The sequence below is a fragment of the Sorex araneus genome, chromosome 4 (assembly GCF_027595985.1).
Source record: "Sorex araneus isolate mSorAra2 chromosome 4, mSorAra2.pri, whole genome shotgun sequence".
Lineage (NCBI taxonomy): Eukaryota > Metazoa > Chordata > Mammalia > Eulipotyphla > Soricidae > Sorex > Sorex araneus.
The window spans coordinates 50,223,410-50,242,133 of record NC_073305.1 but is presented as its reverse complement, the minus strand read 5'-3'; the positions used below and the strand labels follow the sequence as shown (position 1 = coordinate 50,242,133).

At 40.8% G+C, this 18,724-nt stretch overlaps 1 protein-coding gene and 1 non-coding gene across 3 annotated transcripts in view; one reads left to right on the top strand and one right to left on the bottom strand.

The window, feature by feature from the left end:
• Positions 1-18,724, bottom strand: part of CACNA2D3 (calcium voltage-gated channel auxiliary subunit alpha2delta 3) — a 999,345-nt gene that overhangs the window by 688,513 nt on the left and 292,108 nt on the right. The gene's annotated exons all lie outside the window — the stretch shown is intronic.
• LOC129404625 (small nucleolar RNA SNORA62/SNORA6 family) lies at positions 7,195-7,346 on the top strand. Its single transcript, XR_008630006.1, has one exon. It is a non-coding gene; the product is annotated as a small nucleolar RNA SNORA62/SNORA6 family (small nucleolar RNA).

Below are 18,724 nucleotides of genomic sequence, written 5' to 3'. Positions count from 1 at the left end.
AAGACATCACAGAGGTCAAATTTTTTGTCATGGTCCAAAACAGGAGAAATAGGACACCAAGTCAAAGTAAAAATTGGATCAGAAGAAGAAAATGATTTTTTTGTTCTACTTGTATTTCATTTTGTTGTTGTTGTTCTTGATCATTTTGACTTAACAGGAGAAAAGATAGAATGAAAAGTGCAGTGAGAGGTAGAAAAAATAATGAAAAGTGTGATTACATCACCAGGTAATATTCTACTGGACCTATGTGAAAAATCATATATAAATAAAAAATTAATAAAATCGCTAAAATTGGAGGAAAGCAGATTATGGCACCAATAAATAAATAAATAAATAGATAGATAGATAAATAAACCTAAACATAGAGAGCATTTGTAATTGCAGAGAGTGTAAAAAGGTTGGTTTTGTTTTTCATGTCAAAGCTAAAATATTTGGACCTCTTCTAAGTGCCATTACAATGGGATATTTACATTTAATGATAGTTTGAAAGCACTAAACATGTTTATTGGCTTTCATTGAGTGTTTGAAATAACATGTCATACTCACACAACATTTTCTAGCCAACTTTCTGGGAATAAAAATATAACACTATCTCCAGTATAACCAAAGCTCAATTGTGGGTTTTCTAATAAAAATCTCTCATCATTTTTTTAATCTTATCATTAACATGGATGTAAACCACATATCCATTATACTGATTTGCCACCAAAGTGTGAGATCACTTGAGTCTTCCTTCAAATCAACTAGACTAACCATACAGAAAAACTTTCAAGTAGAGTGATGTAGGGGAACTAAAAATTACCATCCCAACCATATCCACAGTGGCATGATTTTTATTTTGCTGACATAGATTCAGTGGATTTTACTTTAAGGACTAGAGTGTGAGGACAGAGAGTCACACCCTTTGCCAATTAGTATGCACCCGAGTTGTCGCTCTCCTCACACAACATTCCTGATAGAACTTCAATACTCCATGCTGACAGTCAGAGGGGGTGAGGACAGTCTCTTCAGTAAGGGATTTCAAACTCCATCAATCTCAGAAGTAAAATGAATCGTCTCTACTCTCATTCTATACTGTCAGCAAGTAAGTAGATATCTTTGAGACCCTAGACAAAATGAGATTTTGTTTTAGGATGAATTCCAAACACTCCTCTCTTATTAAGGGTCAAAAACTAACAATTTAAGAACCATTGAGTTGGAAAAAGGAGTAAAATGTTCACATTTACATTTTCTTCCCTTCTGTTCTGGGGACAGGGTTCTGGTCACTCTGTAACAATGTGGATTAATTTTAGCTGCTTCTGTGGCTGCAGGAATCAGATAACTCCTCCTCAAAGTGTGTGATTTGTACCCCCAGTTATCCACAGAGGAGGGGGGGACTGACAGAAGGGGGAAGGACATGCACATGGATATGAGTTACTTCCACTGAAGGGACAGGTGACAAAGAAAGCTGCCAGTAGGTTGGGATGCAGTTTAGTGATGACATTAAAGTTCTAAGAGAGAAGGGGGGCTTTTCCAGTTGGAAAGGGGCTGAAAGGGTATTCAAGTCTGTAGAAACATTACAGACTTTTGGAGGCAATAAAATGTGCTAGAAGTGGCTAGATGTCAGAGACTACATTGAGGTCACATCTCCAGGACAAAAGGAGTAGCCAAGATAGATGGACATACTTTGATTAAAAAAAATCCACAACCATTTTCTCACCCACCCTGAATCTGCAGTTCAACTCATAGCTGAGATCTGGATCATCTTCAGTAATTCTTATTGATACAAATGTTTTTACTTTTTCAATTCCACTAGAAACGACATGTGTAAATTACCAACTACCATGATGACCAGTTTTTAGAGAAAAACATCTTTTAAGGAGCCTTCATTATCTCTTTATTCCTGTAGAAGAAATAAGCTTTGTTGCACACGGATGAACATTTTGTACAAAATGACCTTCTCCCTGAAAGCTTCAAAGATTGCTTCTGCTTTAAAAATGGCAAACATTTTAAAGTGGATTATAAAAACTAATCTATAAAGTTTCCAGAGAAAGCAGGTAACAAAACAATACAGCAAACACATCTTCTATGTAAGTACAGGGGAGCTCTCTTCTCCCCGCCTCCTCCTTCCTGTCTCCTTCAGGTTGCCCAAGACTACATCAGCCTTCTACAGGATAAAATAAGCCTAGAGTTTACATCTGAGGATATCCCCACAATCAATAGTAAATTATCTTTGTTTCCACATGAGATTCCTGTTATCAATTTGAGACTGATTAAATTAATAACTGCTATCAACATAAGGACCAATTTCCAAACCAAAGGCATCTCATTCCACAGCTAACACTGAATTTGCCAAAATGCATCCTTTGCAAAGCTACTTCCAAAGGAAACTGCCAAACTTTGCACAAAGGACTGCCCAAGGACCAAGGCAGCTTGTGGGGTGGGGGAGAGTAAGAAAAAAAAAACCTTCTATTTTTACACAAGTAATTTTTTCAAATGATGCCGCATTTTAAGGAATAGTCTTCCATGTGTATAGCCCTCCTGGGAATAGTTTAGAGTTGAATATCACAATCAAATTGATTTGACCATAAACCTTATAACCAAGGACCCTTCAATTCTGGGATAACTGAGCTACTTCCTTTCTGGGGCAATAAAACTGCCATTAACTTCCAGAGAGAATATAGTCCAGGGTGAAATGGCCAGACCATTATGTCAGTTTGAGGATGAACATTTGTAATCCACAATAAAAATCTCACATCGGAGGCCAGAAGAAAGTAGATCAGTTAAGGGACATACCCACCCTGCACCCAACATGGGTTTGATCCCCAGCACCTCATGGTCCCCCAACTATTACTAGGTGCATCACTGGAAGCTCTAAGCACTGTCAGGAGAGCCAAAATAATCACATCACTCCAGGCCCTGAACAGCAGCACCACATCTTCAGGCCCTTGCATTGAACTGCTGGCCCAGCTGCTCAAGAATCATCAAGAGGATCTCTAGGGTTTCCTGCTTATAGGGAGGGAGAGAGGGAGGGAGGGAGGGAGGGAGGGAGGGAGGGAGGGAGGGAGGGAGGGAGAAAATCATTGAAGTTCTGATTTGAAGATCAAAATCATTGATCTTCAAATCTTTTGAAGATCATAGTATTAGAGGGCTGGAACAATAGCACATCGGATAAGACATTTGCCTTGCATGTGGCCCACCTGGGTTTGATTCGTTCGCCCCTCTCGGAGAGCCCGGCAAGCTACCTAGAGTATCTCACCTGCATGGCAGAGCCTGGCAAGCTACCGTGGCGTATCCGATATGCCAAAAACAGTAACTACAAGTCTCACATGGAGATGTTACTGGTGCCCACTCAAGCAAATCGATGAGCAACAGGATGACAGTGATACAGTGATACAGTGATAGTACTAATAGAACAGATCCCAGAGACCATGGTCAATAGTTTGAATTCACTAGCTACTTCACTCAAAAAAATTCTTAACATCCTTGAGTCTTGGTTTTCTTGTCTGATGAACAGAAATAATAGCATCGTATTTATATACCTCAGTGTGTTAATTTGATAAGAATGTACACAAGTTTTGTGCCGATACTCAAGATCGACCCCGGAGGCAACTGAACCACTTTGGACACGAGTGGCGCCCCCCAAATGCCTCCAAACTGTGTGCTCGGAGTTACTGGCCCAGGTGCTGCCATTGGGGTATGGTCTTTTCTCTCTCAACTCTTTCTTTTTGAACGCAGCGAGGCAATAGCCGGTTTTTAGACTATGCAGGAGCCCGGGAAAGCCAATGGGGCGGGACTTCCGGATCTGCCCTGTGCCGATGATATTTAAGCACAGAGCCATGTGGGTATGCTCCTTTGTGCCGCCACGCGAGATCGACCCCGGAGGCAACTGAACCACTTTGGACACGAGCGGCGCCCCCAAAATGCCTCCAAACTGTGTGCTCGGAGCTACTGGCCCAGGCGCCGCCAGCGAGTGATGCAATTACCAAAAGAATTTTCCCTGGACTTCATATAGAAATCCCAAACCGAGCGGCTGCTATCGCGGTTTTGGATTTCTGACAATGAAGAGACCTAATATCTCTTCATTGTCAGCAACGTGTAAATGTTCCTTTTTAGCAGGGCTTACCGTGGGGGGGAAACTCCAAACAATAGTACTGAGTTTTTTGTTGAAGGCTAAAAGATTGTAGCGATAGAATTTTAGGCAGAATTTTCCCTGGACTTTATATAGAAACCCAAAACCGCGCAGCCGCGGCAGCCTAATGTCATCTAATCATCAGCAATATGAAATGGTTCCTTTGTATCGGGTTGGACTTTGGGGAGACCATAATAGGGTTAAAGTTTGTAGTGACGTGTAATTTCTGGCTGTACTTTCCCTGGACTTTATACAGAAATTCAAAGCCGCGAGGCCGCTGCCATGGCCGCGCGACCTAATGTCATTTAATCATAACCAATATGAAATGGTTCCTTTTTAACTGGTCGGACTTTGGTGGGAAATCCTAACAAGAATAGTAAGTCTTTTGCTGAAATATTGAAGGCAATCAAAGTGGTAGCCATCTCTATAGACTGAACTAAGCCATATCCCCATGCCGGCTGAGAAGAAATATCCTTCTTTCTTGGGAAGAAACGCGGCGTGGCGTTAACCATAGTATGATGTCCATTAAGCTGACACGGACCTGGTGGCATGGGAATGGGATACAAGGGAATAAATTATTATGTACTTGGAACAGCGGGACGCTGGTGGAATCTCGAGCCGGGGCCGATACCAGCATATTACTTTTGGTTCCAGAAACTGCTGGCAGACATTCTACCAGACTATCAACTAAGCCAGAGCCCCACGCTGGCTGATGACGGGAAATAACCATATTTTTCGGGTTTTTTTCCCTTTGTCAGGCAGCGTGGTGATTACTAAACAGGCGTGAACTCGGTGGCGAGGGACGAGGGGCGGGGGGGAAATAGAAAAGTTATGTAACAAACAGCGGGACTTAATATCTCTACATTCTCAGCAATGGAGAGCTATCAAATGCTTCCTTGACAGTAGGACTGTCTTTTCTTTTTTGGGGGGAAACCCTAGCAACAATAGTGAGTTATGTGTTGAAACATGGAATGTAACCAAGATAAAGCGTAAATGAAGTGAAACTTATCACTTTCAAGGGCGGGGACTGGGGAGGCGGGAGGGGGCGGGAGGTATAATGGGGTGGTTGGTGATGGAATATGGGCACTGGTGAAGAGAAGGGTGTTTGAGTATTGTATAACTGACATAATCCTGAGAACTATGTAACCCTCCACATGGTGATTCAATAAAATTTATAAAAAAAAAGAAAAAAAAAGAATGTACACAAAACATTTCATAAGGGGTTCTATATAAGAATTTAATAGTATTATGCTTAGAGCAGAGGGAGAGACAAGATTTTAGGCATAACAGCTTGACTGGAAAAGAAACTTCACAGAGTCTCTGCCTCCCACTTTTGGTTCTTATGTGGGGAGAACTTGGACAACTCAAATTTACAGTTACTTGGAGGTTATGTGAAAGTTAACTCTGCTGCCAAGGAAAGGACGCCAACCAAATTTTGTAATCTCATATGCAAGGCTGTGCACCTGCTCCTTAAGGATTGGTTTTAAGAATCCACCTCCTTTTCAGCTTCAGCAGCAAAAGCTGTGATCAGTGAGGCTGAAAATGGAATGAGGCAAGGGCCTTTCTCAAAAGGTTTGAGTGATCTCTTCAGAATGCCACACACACAGAGAAATTAAGCTGTTTGCCAAAGTAAGCTCCTTGGACAGATGGCACCTATGAAATATGGAATAGGAAGGTCAGGGTGACAGGCCGAGTCCAGCCCCTGGATACCAACCATGACCAAGATGTCTACACCCTGGACCCCAACCATGACAAGGGCAGGAAAGTTCACTCTTCTTGAGAATAGAAAACTAAACAATGAGTTCTATGTCCACACAGGCTTTATCTACTCAAGAGCAATACACATTTGATGTGGGTAAAAAGCTGTTTCAGTTCCTTTTTATTCATTCTTATACCCATCCATAAATGTTTTCAGGCAATTTCAGATGGACTTGAGGTGGAGGAAGAACAGCACATTGATCAAGAGAATGGGGTCTGGGTTCAGGCAATCTAGTTCCAATGATATCATGAGAATATGCTGTGTAAAAGTTCTTGATGCACAGTATCAGAGGATGCAGATGATGCAGATGATGATGATGATGATGATGATGATGATGATGATGATGACGTCAATGAGGTATGTAGGAAGCATTTTAACAGAAATTTAGGCTAAGAACATATTTGAAATATTTGATAGTCCAGTTGGGAAAAGCATATAATTAGACAATGTGATAATTGACTACAATAGAAAGGTCCCACATGATGGCAAACAACTGTTGGGTTTCACACTTTCTGTACTTCATGCCAAGTTGTTCTACATGTTGTAGTCAACTAATTCAGTTCATCCTCATAACCACCTGATATAGGAATGTTGAAATAATAGCATCAATTTTACATAGCTTTCCAGCTTCACATATGAGGAAACCAAAGAGAGGAGATGTTAAATGCTATAAAATCTCAAAGCTTGGATTAGATGACTCTGCTCAGCCGGGGGACACGTTTTCATGGATAGTGTAACAGCAAGTCCAAGTTGAAGGATGAAGTTAAACAGACACATAAGAGGAAGGACAGTGAAACCAATAGCAAAGTTTTTAAGGTAGAAAACAACTTGTGTTTCTGCAGAGCTGCAGGAGGTTTTGAATGCAGGGAGAGTGTAGAAGGCAGGTGAGGGGGCTGGGTGCTGAGTGAGGTTAAATAATACTATTTCCTGTGTGCAGCAGAAAGGAGTGTTGATATCTTATTGGGCGTAAGACGGACATGCTCAATCTTGAACTTTGAGGTCATCTTTGAGTTACTCTGGAAGCAGTGTTAAAAAAAAGAAAAATTAGAAAGGATTCAACCTGGTACTGAATCAAAGAGATACCAAAGCAGGGGAACTCACTTCACAGTGATTCACTCCACAGATTTCCAAATGCATGTGCAGGCCTGATGGACAATTCCTTCAAAATATGTCCAGGTATCACCAGGCTTTCATCAATTCCTTTGTTATAACCTAGTCAATCTCACAGTCATCACTCTTCAGACACCAGGTCTCTGGCTTCTACTTCATGCCTTTCAGCCCTGTTCTCCATGGTTGACAGGAGGAGCATTTTAAGAATAATAATTCTGCAATTGCAAGAGCTTGAGCTGAGGCTACTGGATGGTTGATGAACTCTGAAGTGCAGGTAGTATGCTACATGAGGGGCAAGTTTTTCACTAACACCACAAGGGTCTCTGGACCAATGGCTGGAGTTTGATAATAATTCTTACTTCAAAAACTTGCTGGCACCACTGATTTCCCATGGAAACTTGACTGAGAGAACCTTTATGATCTGACCTGACACTCTTAGGCCTTCCATCACTGATTCCAGACCACTACAAATTTGTCTCCTTTGCCAAAGATGCTCTTCTTTTATTTATATTTTTTATAATTTTTTACTTTATAAAGTAGTTCACCATATTTCATTACATTTAATATTCAAACACCAATCCCACCACTATTACACCTTTCCACCACCATATTTCAGATGTTTTCATCCTGAATCCCAATCCCTGCCCCTAAGCAGTACTGAAATAATATATTTTGTACTGTTTTGAAAAAACACTGAAAATGCTACAAAAAATATTCTTAGAGATATTGCTGTATTTCACCCAGGTGCCATTAAGTCCTTCTATAGGAGATCACTTACATCTTGTTAAAGGTTGAGGCTTGTGTGCTTATATATATAAGTATATATATAAATACATATATATATAAACATATATATCTGTAAAACAAAAAATGCATAATTCCCTCTAAGAATGGTTGCCTCCTACTTTGAACCCTATCAAATGTGGTGCGGTAGTCTTGGAGTATGGGTAGGGTGTGTGGTTTGAAGTATCTATTGGCTGCAAATGTATCCAGGAATAGATTCACTCGTAGGTGAGGCTTGGCCCGAGTGTGTGGAGAGTGGCCGTGGGCATGGTGGTGGTTGGGTTCTGGAGGTTTTCGGCTGCTGGGGCTGCGTCCCTTGGTGTGGGGAGGGGTCTCACCCACCCTGGTATGGGGCGCCCCAAGTGAAACAGCCTGGTGTGGGGTCAAGTGGCATGGTTATGGTGAGGGTCATGCTATGCTCCCTTCTGGGAGAGAAGGACATGCAATCTGGATGGTGGTTGATGACAAGATTATTCTATGTTCTTTTAATCCTTATATATAGATTTTTCTTCTACTTATTTCAGTGTCCTCAGAAAATACCGTTCCGGTGAACTTTACTCTTTTAAGAAAGATGACTACCCTACACAGAGATGTGAGGGACAGCAGGGGAGCCAACACTAGTGGTGCATGAGTTTTTGAGTTCATTGGGAATAAAGAAGCCAGGCGGCTGGGTTTTCCAGTGTGTGCATCTAAAACCCGTTTTTTATTTAGTTTTTCTTCTAAGTCTCATATGTTCCCATTGCATTCAAGGAATGAGATTTTCAGTCTCCAGAACCAGGCTTAACATTTAAAAATTTCTAAAGATGAGAAGCAAGCTTAAAGGATATGCTGGCTTTCCCTTTTTTAATGCCTAGGTAATGAACTGAAATTACATACAAGGTTTGAATTTTTATGGAAAGTTATTCATACAATTTACTCTCTCACCCTCAAATCTCTTTCCCCTCTGTCAACCCTTAATTATAACTTTATTTCAAAGTGCCAATGAAGTATGCAGGTATAAACTTATTTAACCTGCTACTGGCAAAAGATTTGAGGATTTTTTTAAATGAAGAAAATACAAAGCTTATGAAGGACTAAATCCATTTTTACAGAAAAGTAAACTAAAACAAAAAACTTAATTTCCCTTAGCAATCTATGCAATGCCTCATTTGTACCACATGCCTGCTTTCGACATTCATTTTGCTTTGCTCACACATACCTCCTCCTCCCTGCCATACCCTGCAGTTGTACTCTGGAAATTTTCTGTTTAAGAAGTGCTACTCTTAAGTCTATCTTTCTGATACCTACTTCCCTTCTATAACTGTTAGACACTTAGCGATATAAGAAGAAAAGCACAAAGTTTTCACCTTGTGAATCATGTACCTTTATATGAGAAATTCTGCAGATTCATAATATTATTTGAACTTTCATGATTTTGATTGCCTGGATATGTAGGAAGTTGCCTCAGTTGTGCTGGGAGCCACAAGAATTACACCTGGCAGAGGTTTGGAGAACAACGGTGCTGGGAATCAAACCACAAGCCCTGTACCTTACAGGAAAGCACTTCAGCCCTTGGAGCCGTCTTCCCAGCATTTTCATGATTTTTAATTTCTCTTTAATATTTCAGAGGAGTTAAATAAGTTTGAGCAAATTAAAAGCTTTAGAAAGATGCAGAAGATGGGAGTGAACATGATCAAGGCCCCTGCCTGTGCCAGATCCATCACTAATGTTTGTCTGCAAACATTGAATTAAGGATGGGAGTCAGTTGTTCTTATTTAGTTACACTGTTATAATGATTTTGGTCATCACTGCCAATGGGCAGATGCCCAGGAATGAAACAGGACCATGGTACCAATAGCAGCTGCCTTAGTTAGTCCTTAAGCAAATAAAAAATTATCTAATAGGGCTGGAGTGATAGCACAGTGGTTGGGCGTTCGCTTTCACATGGCCGACCAGAGTTCGATTCCTCCGCCCCTCTCGGAGAGCCCGGCAAGCTACCGAGTGTTTGGAGCCCTCACGGCAGAGCCTGGCAAGCTACCCGTGCGTATTGGATATGCCAAGAACAGTAACAATAAGTCTCTCAATGAGAGACGTTACTGGTGCTGGCTCGAACAAATCGATGAGCAATGGGATGACAGTGACAGTGACAATAGCAAATAAACTATGGACATGGTTTCTTGACGAAGCTCAACTGTCAGGAATACTATGGTTTACATGCAGGTCTAAAGAGAGAAGCAAAAAGAGCTTGATTGAAAGCAATTGCACAGCCTCATATATATTTTTTATGTATCTGTTTCTTAAAGCATGTTTGATTTGTATTATCTGACAAGAGATAAGTAGATTGATCTGGTCATGCTTTTCCCCCCCTGAAGCCAAACATGGATGAGACGGTGTTTCTGAAGAAAATAATCTGAAGGCTAATAATTATCCAGGATCTTTTACTGCTGAGTGGTCCTCCCTTTCAGGCCTGAAACTCATGTAGAAAACTTCTTGTATCCATCTGCATGGTGGAAAGAGGTGGGCATAGGAGTCAAGGCACATTTGTGATGTGCTGAGAGAGGTGACCACCTTAGGTGGTACAGATCTGAGGCCTCCTGTGCCCTCTGCTTCGGGAAGCAGGCAAGAGAAAGGTAACAAGACGTGTTAGGCTGTATCAGATAAGGTTAGGGCCATAGAAAGTAAAAGGCAAGAAGATATGATAGAGAGGGACAAGGATGTCAATTTCTGGGGTGGCTAGAAAAGCAGGCCCTGAAAACTTTACATCTAAATAACAAAAAGGAACTGAGAGGCTATCCAGAGGAAAACCTTTCCGTAAAAGATAGCAAGTACAATGGTTCCAAAGTGCTAGCTTCAAAAATCAAAATGCAGGGCCAAGAGAGACAGCTAAAGGGGGAAAAGCTTGTTTTGCATGCAGCAGACCCTAGCTCAATCCCCTGACACGGTCTCCTGAGCATGTGGGAGAGCACCGAGATGAGAGACGCCCAGATCACCACCAGGTCTGACCCAAGCCACTCCCCCAAAACAATCAAACTGCATGACACCATGCCTAAAAGTCTTATAACCAGTATTCTATCTGTGCTCCAGACTTAGGAGTTTTTGAAGGTAAATAAATAAATAAAGAGGTAAAATAATTTAGTATTACATATTTATAGCAAACCATCCTCGTGAGGGCTACAGAAACACGCACAACTCAATATTAATGTTTCTGCAGTGAGACACATTATCATTCACATAAGGCAAAAATATATATATATATACATATCCACATGTAGCTCAAGTCAGGTTTCTCCAATAAATGAATTGCAAAAGAAATAATTTTCAGAGCTTTCTGGATTTCAAAATTGCAGCATGGGGTTGTAAGTCTAGTTGGACTTGAAAAATAAAGTTGAAACAACGTTTTTTGGCTACAACATTTTCTCAAACTTTAGTCACAGCTCGGTGCCATCTTGCCGCATTCAACAGAGAAGAATCCGGGGGTTCCAGTAAGCAGTGCAGGCCGGAGACTGCTCCGGACCCCAGACCAGGCCAGCAACACCGGGAAACCAGACGGAGGAGGTACAGCCGGTACGCCTTCTCCAGATGGAGCCCCGGCGAAAATGTCTGCCACACAGGCAGAGGGGGAGTGGGAAGGTATGCGGGGGTTTGGTGGTGGATCAAATATGAAAACTTTGTAACTGTATCTCACAGTGATTCAATAAAAAATAAAATTAAAAAAAAAACCTTTGTAACTTTTGTCACGGTGATTCAATAAAATAAAATAAAAAAAACTTTAGTCACAAAATCAAATTAATAGGCAGATCAACTAAATGGCAATGGGAGGAGAAATATTATTGAAATATGAAAGTGGAAAAAATAGCTATGTAGTGACTGCTACATCAGAATGATACACACACTTGGAAAATCTACTCGTATCAGTGAATTCAAGGGAAAGGCATGTAGCTCATCAGTAGCACACTTGCTTGACTTGTGCGAGGCCTGGGTTTAATTACTGACACCAACAACAGAAAACAGAAAATCATTGGGTTATAACTTAAAAGTAAGTAAGTATGCTGGAGTGATAGCACAGCGGTAGGGTGTTTGTCTTGCACGGAGCTGGCCCTGTTCGATTCCTCCGTCCCTCTCGGAGAGCCCAGCAAGCTACCGAGAGTATCTTACCCACACAGCAGAGCCTGGCAAGCTACCCGTTTCCAATATGCCAAACACAGTAACAACAAATCTCACAATGGAGACATTATTGTTACCCGCTCGAGCAAATCAATGAGCAACGGGGTGACAGTGAGAGTGACAGATAACTTAAAAAGAGTGAAGTGGGGGCTTAAGAGCTGAAATGGAGGTTAAGGCACATGCTTCGAATGCAGCCAACCATGGTTCAATCCTAAGGTTGGAGGAACATCACACACATTTGATTCCATTCAATATACCAAGGTGTTTTTCTTTTGATAAGTTTTGTGGAAGTAATTATTTTTATATTTATCACATACCATCAAATTTATCCATTTAGGGATGAGGAAGTAGAACAGGGGTTAGGGTTTATGCAAGCACCCAATATGGGTTCAATCCCTGGCACCACATGGTGTCCTGAGCATCATGTGGCACAGCCCTGGAGGATCTGGCACATTACTGGGGTGGCCCAGGTAATTCTCACTCCCCATGAGCAGCACCACATCCCTGAATTCTTACATTAAATCACAAATCCTACTGGCCAAGAATCACCAGAAGTGGTCCCAGGTTTTCAAACACTGCTTGGGAACCTCCCCCGAAAGGGAACTATGTATGAGCACATAAAACATATGTATATACTGTAAATTGCTAATCTTAAGAAAACTATCAATGAAAGAAACTTGGAAGTGTGATCAATATGCCAGATTTCAATTGTAGAAACCCACTGTAGCACTGTCGTCCCGTTGTTTATCGATTTGCTTGAGAGGACACCAATAAAGTCTCCATTGTGAGACTTGTTGTTTCTGTTTTTGGCATATCGAATATGCCATGGGTAGCTTGCCAGGCTCTGCCGTGCAGGCAGGATACTCTCTGTAGCTTGCTGGGCTCTCTGAGACGAACGGAGAAATCAAACCTGGGTCGTCTGCGTGCATGGCAAACGCCCTACCCACTGTACTATCGCTCCAGCCCCACCAAGATAATATTATCTCTTTTTTTTTGGTAGTAAAAGTGCTTCTAGGGACTGTAGAAATAGATCAAAAGGCAGAGCACTGCCAAGCATGTTAAATCCCTGTCACCGCCTTCAGACTGCTGAGTCCAAGCATTACCAGATGTGGCCCCTATTGTTAAAATAAAGTCCTCTGGTAATGCAAAGTGATACAGCCACTTTGGAAACCAACTGAAAGTCCCTTAAAAAGTAAAACAGAAATTTTCCATATGACCCAATAATTTATTTCTAGGATATCCACTCAGAAAAAATGAAAGCCTACAAAACTTACTAACTTAAAACACATAAAACTTATAAACAAATGTATATAGCAATGCCATTCAAAGTGTGGAAGCAACTCAAATCCTTAACAACTGATGAAATAATGAATGAATAGTGAAATAAAAAAAAAGCATTGGGGCTGGAGTGATAGCACAGTGGGTAGGGCATTTGCCTTGCATGCGGCCGACCCAGGTTCAATTCCTCTGCCCCTCTCAGAGAGCCCAGCAAGCTACCAAGAGTATCTCACCTGCACGGCAGAGCCTGGCAAGCTACCCATGGCATATTCGATATGCCAAAAACAGTAACAAGTCTCATAATGGAGATATTACTGGTGCCCACTCGAGAAAATCAATGAGCAATGGGTGACAGTGACAGTGACCCATACAATAGAACAATATTCAACAATAAAAGGAAATGGAGCGAGAGAGATTGTATAGCAGGTAGGGTGCTTGCTCTGCATGCAACCATCCTGGGTCCAATTCCAGGAGCGACATATGGCTCCCCAAGCACCACTAGGAGTGACCCTTGAGCACAGAGCAAGAGCAAATGTTAGGAACTATCAGGTGTGGCCAAAAATAAAATAAAATAAATAAGAAATGAAATGCCAGTATAGCTTATAACACATATTCACCTTGAAAACAGGACACTAAGTAACAAGAGTCTATAACAAAAGGCTATATAGTATATATTTTAATATATATACAGTGTCAAAAAAGTCAAATTCATAGAAAAATAAGGCAGATTACTGGATGGCAAGGATTAAGGAGAATGGGAAATTAAGGGATGACAATTTAAGGGTACTGACATTTCTTTGGTGGGACAATAAATATATTCTAAAATTGATCAAGGTGATGACTATAACAACAGTGAATGTATTTTACAGCATCGAGTTAATGTGGACAGAGAGACCGTACGGTGGGTAGGGTGCTTGCCTTGCATATGGCTGACCGAGATTCAATCCCCACCATCCCATATGGTCCTCCCCCCAGCAAACTTCTAGGAGTGATTCCTGATTGCAGAACCAGGAGCAACCACTGAACATTAGAAGCTGTGGCCCAAAGTCTAAAAAAAATTTTTTAAGCATTGGGTTGAACATTTTAAACGGGTACATTTGGAGAGTCACCTATGTAAGCTAAGGGGAAACTGGGGCTTCTCCCAGAGGTATCTGGCTCACTCGTTTAGTGCTCCCCTTTGGTGCCAGGGACCACCAGTGCCATACCAGCAGGGATGCCACATTGTGCCAGTGACTGAATGCAGATTGGCTGCCTGGAGTGCATCATGAGATCTTTATTAGTGCCCGGGTCTTAAATGGGTTACCTTTATGGTATGTGAATAAATATTTCAATAAAACTGTGACCAAAAGAAAAACATGTTGGTATATTGAATGGAATGAATAGTATATAATATTCGTCAAAGCCTACAGTGAGTTTTTCTTTAGCATCTATGAATCTAGCTAGAAGAATTCTTCATAGAATATGACCCGGTGACCATAAGCATCATCAAAGAGCCATGTGCTTTGCACAAGCCTGAGACTCAACATGTGGAGAGACTGAAAGCTTTTTAGATACTTACTCATTTCCTCCTTAATTGGGATCTTTTGTGTGCCTTGAGCACAAACCCATTTTAGATTAACTAGCTGGATTACTGTCATTTGCAATCACTGTGAAAAGCAACACTAAATTAATATTATTGAGATAACAGTAAGATAAATATATTTAAATGATCCTGTTATGTTATAAACATTAAACCACTGGAATCTAAGAATTATAACTGATGGAATCAAGCAGAATTCTAGGTCAATCTAGCAGCCACATACAAATAGTGCTAATTAAACATTTTCTGATTTCTTGGAAAAATAAACACCAAATGGAGAGAAAAAATCATAGGCTTGCAATATCCTGGAAGGCTTATAATAAAGTATTACTATTTATTTATACTCCATTTCATTCCCAAAAGATTTTCACATTGCTTATATGCTACATCAAGGGAAAAAAAGGCTATTAAATTAATTAAGAATATCTGACCATCATGGCAGAAAGCAGTTAGTCAACAAATATTGATTTAGCTTCTATAATACAAAAAAAAGCAAAAAACTGTGACCAGGCCCTGATGAGAGCTACAAAATAATTATGATAGTTCTTTTCTCTTGAAATATGTAGTTATATCTAGCTATAAATTATCCCCAGAGTTCAAATAAGAGATTATAAGAAACGTGGAGTGAAGGAGTAAAGACCTCCCAAAACTGAGGGTAGAAAGACAAAGGAAAGGGCTGGCAACAAGACAAAAGGAAAGAGATTCAGGTAAGGCACAGGCTGAGCTTATTCCCCAATCAAATGCTTGGAACAGTGAGTCTAAGGTCCTCAGAAACCACATGGCACCCATCACTATGAAGACTAAGCATGACCCACCAACAAGCTGAGTGCAATTCTCATCCACTCTGAAAGTTTTAGGTCATCCTTTTACAAATTTTTGAAAAGAATGAATTTTTTTTGTAGAGTTTAAGATCTGAAAACAAAAGATAAGTTTTTAAGTGGCTTGCATAGCATTGTCACACATAGTCCTAAGAGATTGATATGGTATTAGTATGCATGCCTCTGATAATTTCTATTAAATTCAGTAAGTTTTCCCTGTTTAAGAATTGCAAGCAGGGTGATCGTCATTACAAGAAAACATTTTAAGGGAACCACACTTACAAACACTAGCTCGCTTTAGGAGACATATGCCAATTATTAAACTGATCATATCACCTACTCTGGTGATATGCTGAAAATTAAAGTTTATATGAATCAGAAAAGATAGTGACTTATCTAAGTTTCCCCTACCCATTTCCTCCTTTCTCTATTTCTGTCCCTTTCTGCACTCCTCTCTACCAGAAGATATTTACCATTTATTAAGCAAAAACTAAAATTAATACAACCCCTCCCTACTCCTGATGAAAAGCACAAAATATTCATTGTGATGAGACTATAATCAAATAACTGCTACTTGAAATGGCAACAAACACATGAAATTCAGTGTGGTAACTTTCAACATTAAAGGTATAACTTAATAGATCAAAACAATAATACCAACTTGTACTCCTGTATTAATATAATCTGAGTTCTTATATAATTTCTCTCATTTGAAAATACCTCATTGAGACAAACCATAAATTATTTGATTTATCTTAAATAAAAAAGGTTTAGTACACAGTACTCAGTGAAAACCATCAACAATGTATTCTGATAACTTGCTGATAACTAATATTTAATGCAACAGAGAATGGATAGATGGTGAATCTATCAAGACAAATCAATAACTGAGTTGGGAAGGAAGGTAACCCCTGCATTGATATATAATGTTTTACAAAGGAACATCACGTGGGGCACTGAGAAAACATGATGATGAAGTAAGATCCTGGACCCACTATGATAAATGTAACAAAGACCAGAGAGATAGCTCAAAGGGCTTCAGCATATACTTCACATGCAGGAACCCTAAGTTCAAGTCCCAGCACCATATGGTCACCCAAGCATTGCCTGGTATAGCCCCCATGCATTGCACCAGGAGCAACCCCAAGCACTAATGACAAATATATATATACACGTGTGTGTGTGCGTGCGTGTCTGTGTGATAGGAAGGCAAGTTAGCACCACTTAGAGAAAGTCAATAAACAACTGAATAGAGCCTTTCTAGGATAAACCTTCTAGGCATGGCTATCAGAGCTCTATCTGATTCTCTGAGCCTCTACTTCCCTCTTTCCTCAAATACCCTTCACAATTTTTATTTATTTATTTATTTATTTTGCTAGTCTTATGGCATAGCCTGGCAAGCTACCTGTGGCGTATTCGATATGCCAAAAACAGTAATTATAAGTCTCACAATGGAGATGTTATTGGTGTCCGGGATGACAGTGCTACAGTGCTACAGTCTCTGGTAGGGTGAATTCCCCATAGCCCCAGAACCCCCTTTGAATGACTCTATTTGACAACTGCCTCTGTGATTAAGCTATAGGTGGTTGGAAGCAGATTCTTTAGCTTCCCTTTCTCTAAACTGGTTCCATCCCAATTTTCTGGGCATCTCCATCATAACAGGGAACTGTGAGTAGCAGTGGTCAGACAACCCCCCAGTAGTCACAGCAGGCTGGGAGAATGTCAACATTTGCAGGAGTGATCTGCTCTTAGGTACTCTCACTGATTTTAATGAAATGTCTTCCCATGGTGGAGGAAGAAGTGTGGCCACAGAACAAAATTTATTTAGTGTACAGACACTCAATGGCACAGTCCTCTAAAACAATTTAAAGAGCAATGTGAATGGACAGATGTTGGAATAGATAATTATTTTTAAAAGTTGGTACTAAGAAAATTAGACTTGGCAGTTTATCAAATGTGAACAGGAGAGGATGGATGAACGCAAGTCAATAACCATTTTATTATTCCTAACAACTTCCACCTGGCAGGTGCCTGGATTCCTGCCACATTTACTTGCAAAATATGTTTGCTTTGTATCCCCTGTTTCCTTTGCTCTCTGCTTTGAATGTACAACACCCTTCAGTTTTGTAGGTTGCTTGTCTTTTCTCTGCATTACAGCCCTTCTAAAATCAACCACAAGTATAAGACCATTTAGGAAAATACAAATATGTATGGAGTTAAACAGCTATCTTTTCTTCTCAAGAAACAACTGGGAAGGGGTTGGAACAATAGTACATTGGGTAGGGCATTTGCCTTGCACATGGCCGACCTGGGTTCAATTTCCCTGGCATCCCATATGGTTGTCCATGCACCACCAGGAATAATTCCTTGGTGCAGAGCCATGAGTAACCCCTGAGCATCACTGGGTGTGACCCAAAAAGCTAAAAAAAAAAGGGGGGGAAGAAAGACAAGGACCCACTTGGCCCATGTCCCACCGCAGCCGCCATGTAAGGTCATCTACTGGCTTTGCTGCAGAGATTCATATAGAAATCTCAAAAATGATTTGAGCCGCAACTAGCCACAAAAGTTTCTCAGACATTCCCAGCTGAGCCCTCCAGGGTGATCTGGGAGGGAAGTGGGCCAGCTTCCATCCTAACAAAGCCCTGGCAGCTGCTCCAAAACCCAAAAGCCACCACCATGCCTCTTTAACCATCCACTTAAATGTTCTAGATTTTCTGGAGCGTGCAGCCACATCTTCAAACCCTTTTAACAGTGACATCCCAGTAGTAACACGCCAGATTGGATGGGATGTAATACAAAAGCCATCCAATCTCGATTAACAAAAACATTAACATAGAAGGCTTTTTAAAAACTTTTTTATTGAATCACTGTCTGATAGATCCGTACAAAGCTGTTCATGATTAGATCTCAGTCATACACTATTCCAATACCCATCCCTCCACCAGTGTACATTTCCCAGCACCAGTGTCCCCAGGTTCTCTCCCAGCAGCACCCCCGTCTGCTTCTATTCTATGGCAGGTATCTCTCTCTCTCTCTCTCTCTCTCTCTCTCTCTCCCTCTTTCTCACTCTCTCTCCCTTCCCCCCACCCCTCCCTCCTTCTCCTTTTGGGCATTGTGTTTTGCAATATTAACACAGAAGGTTT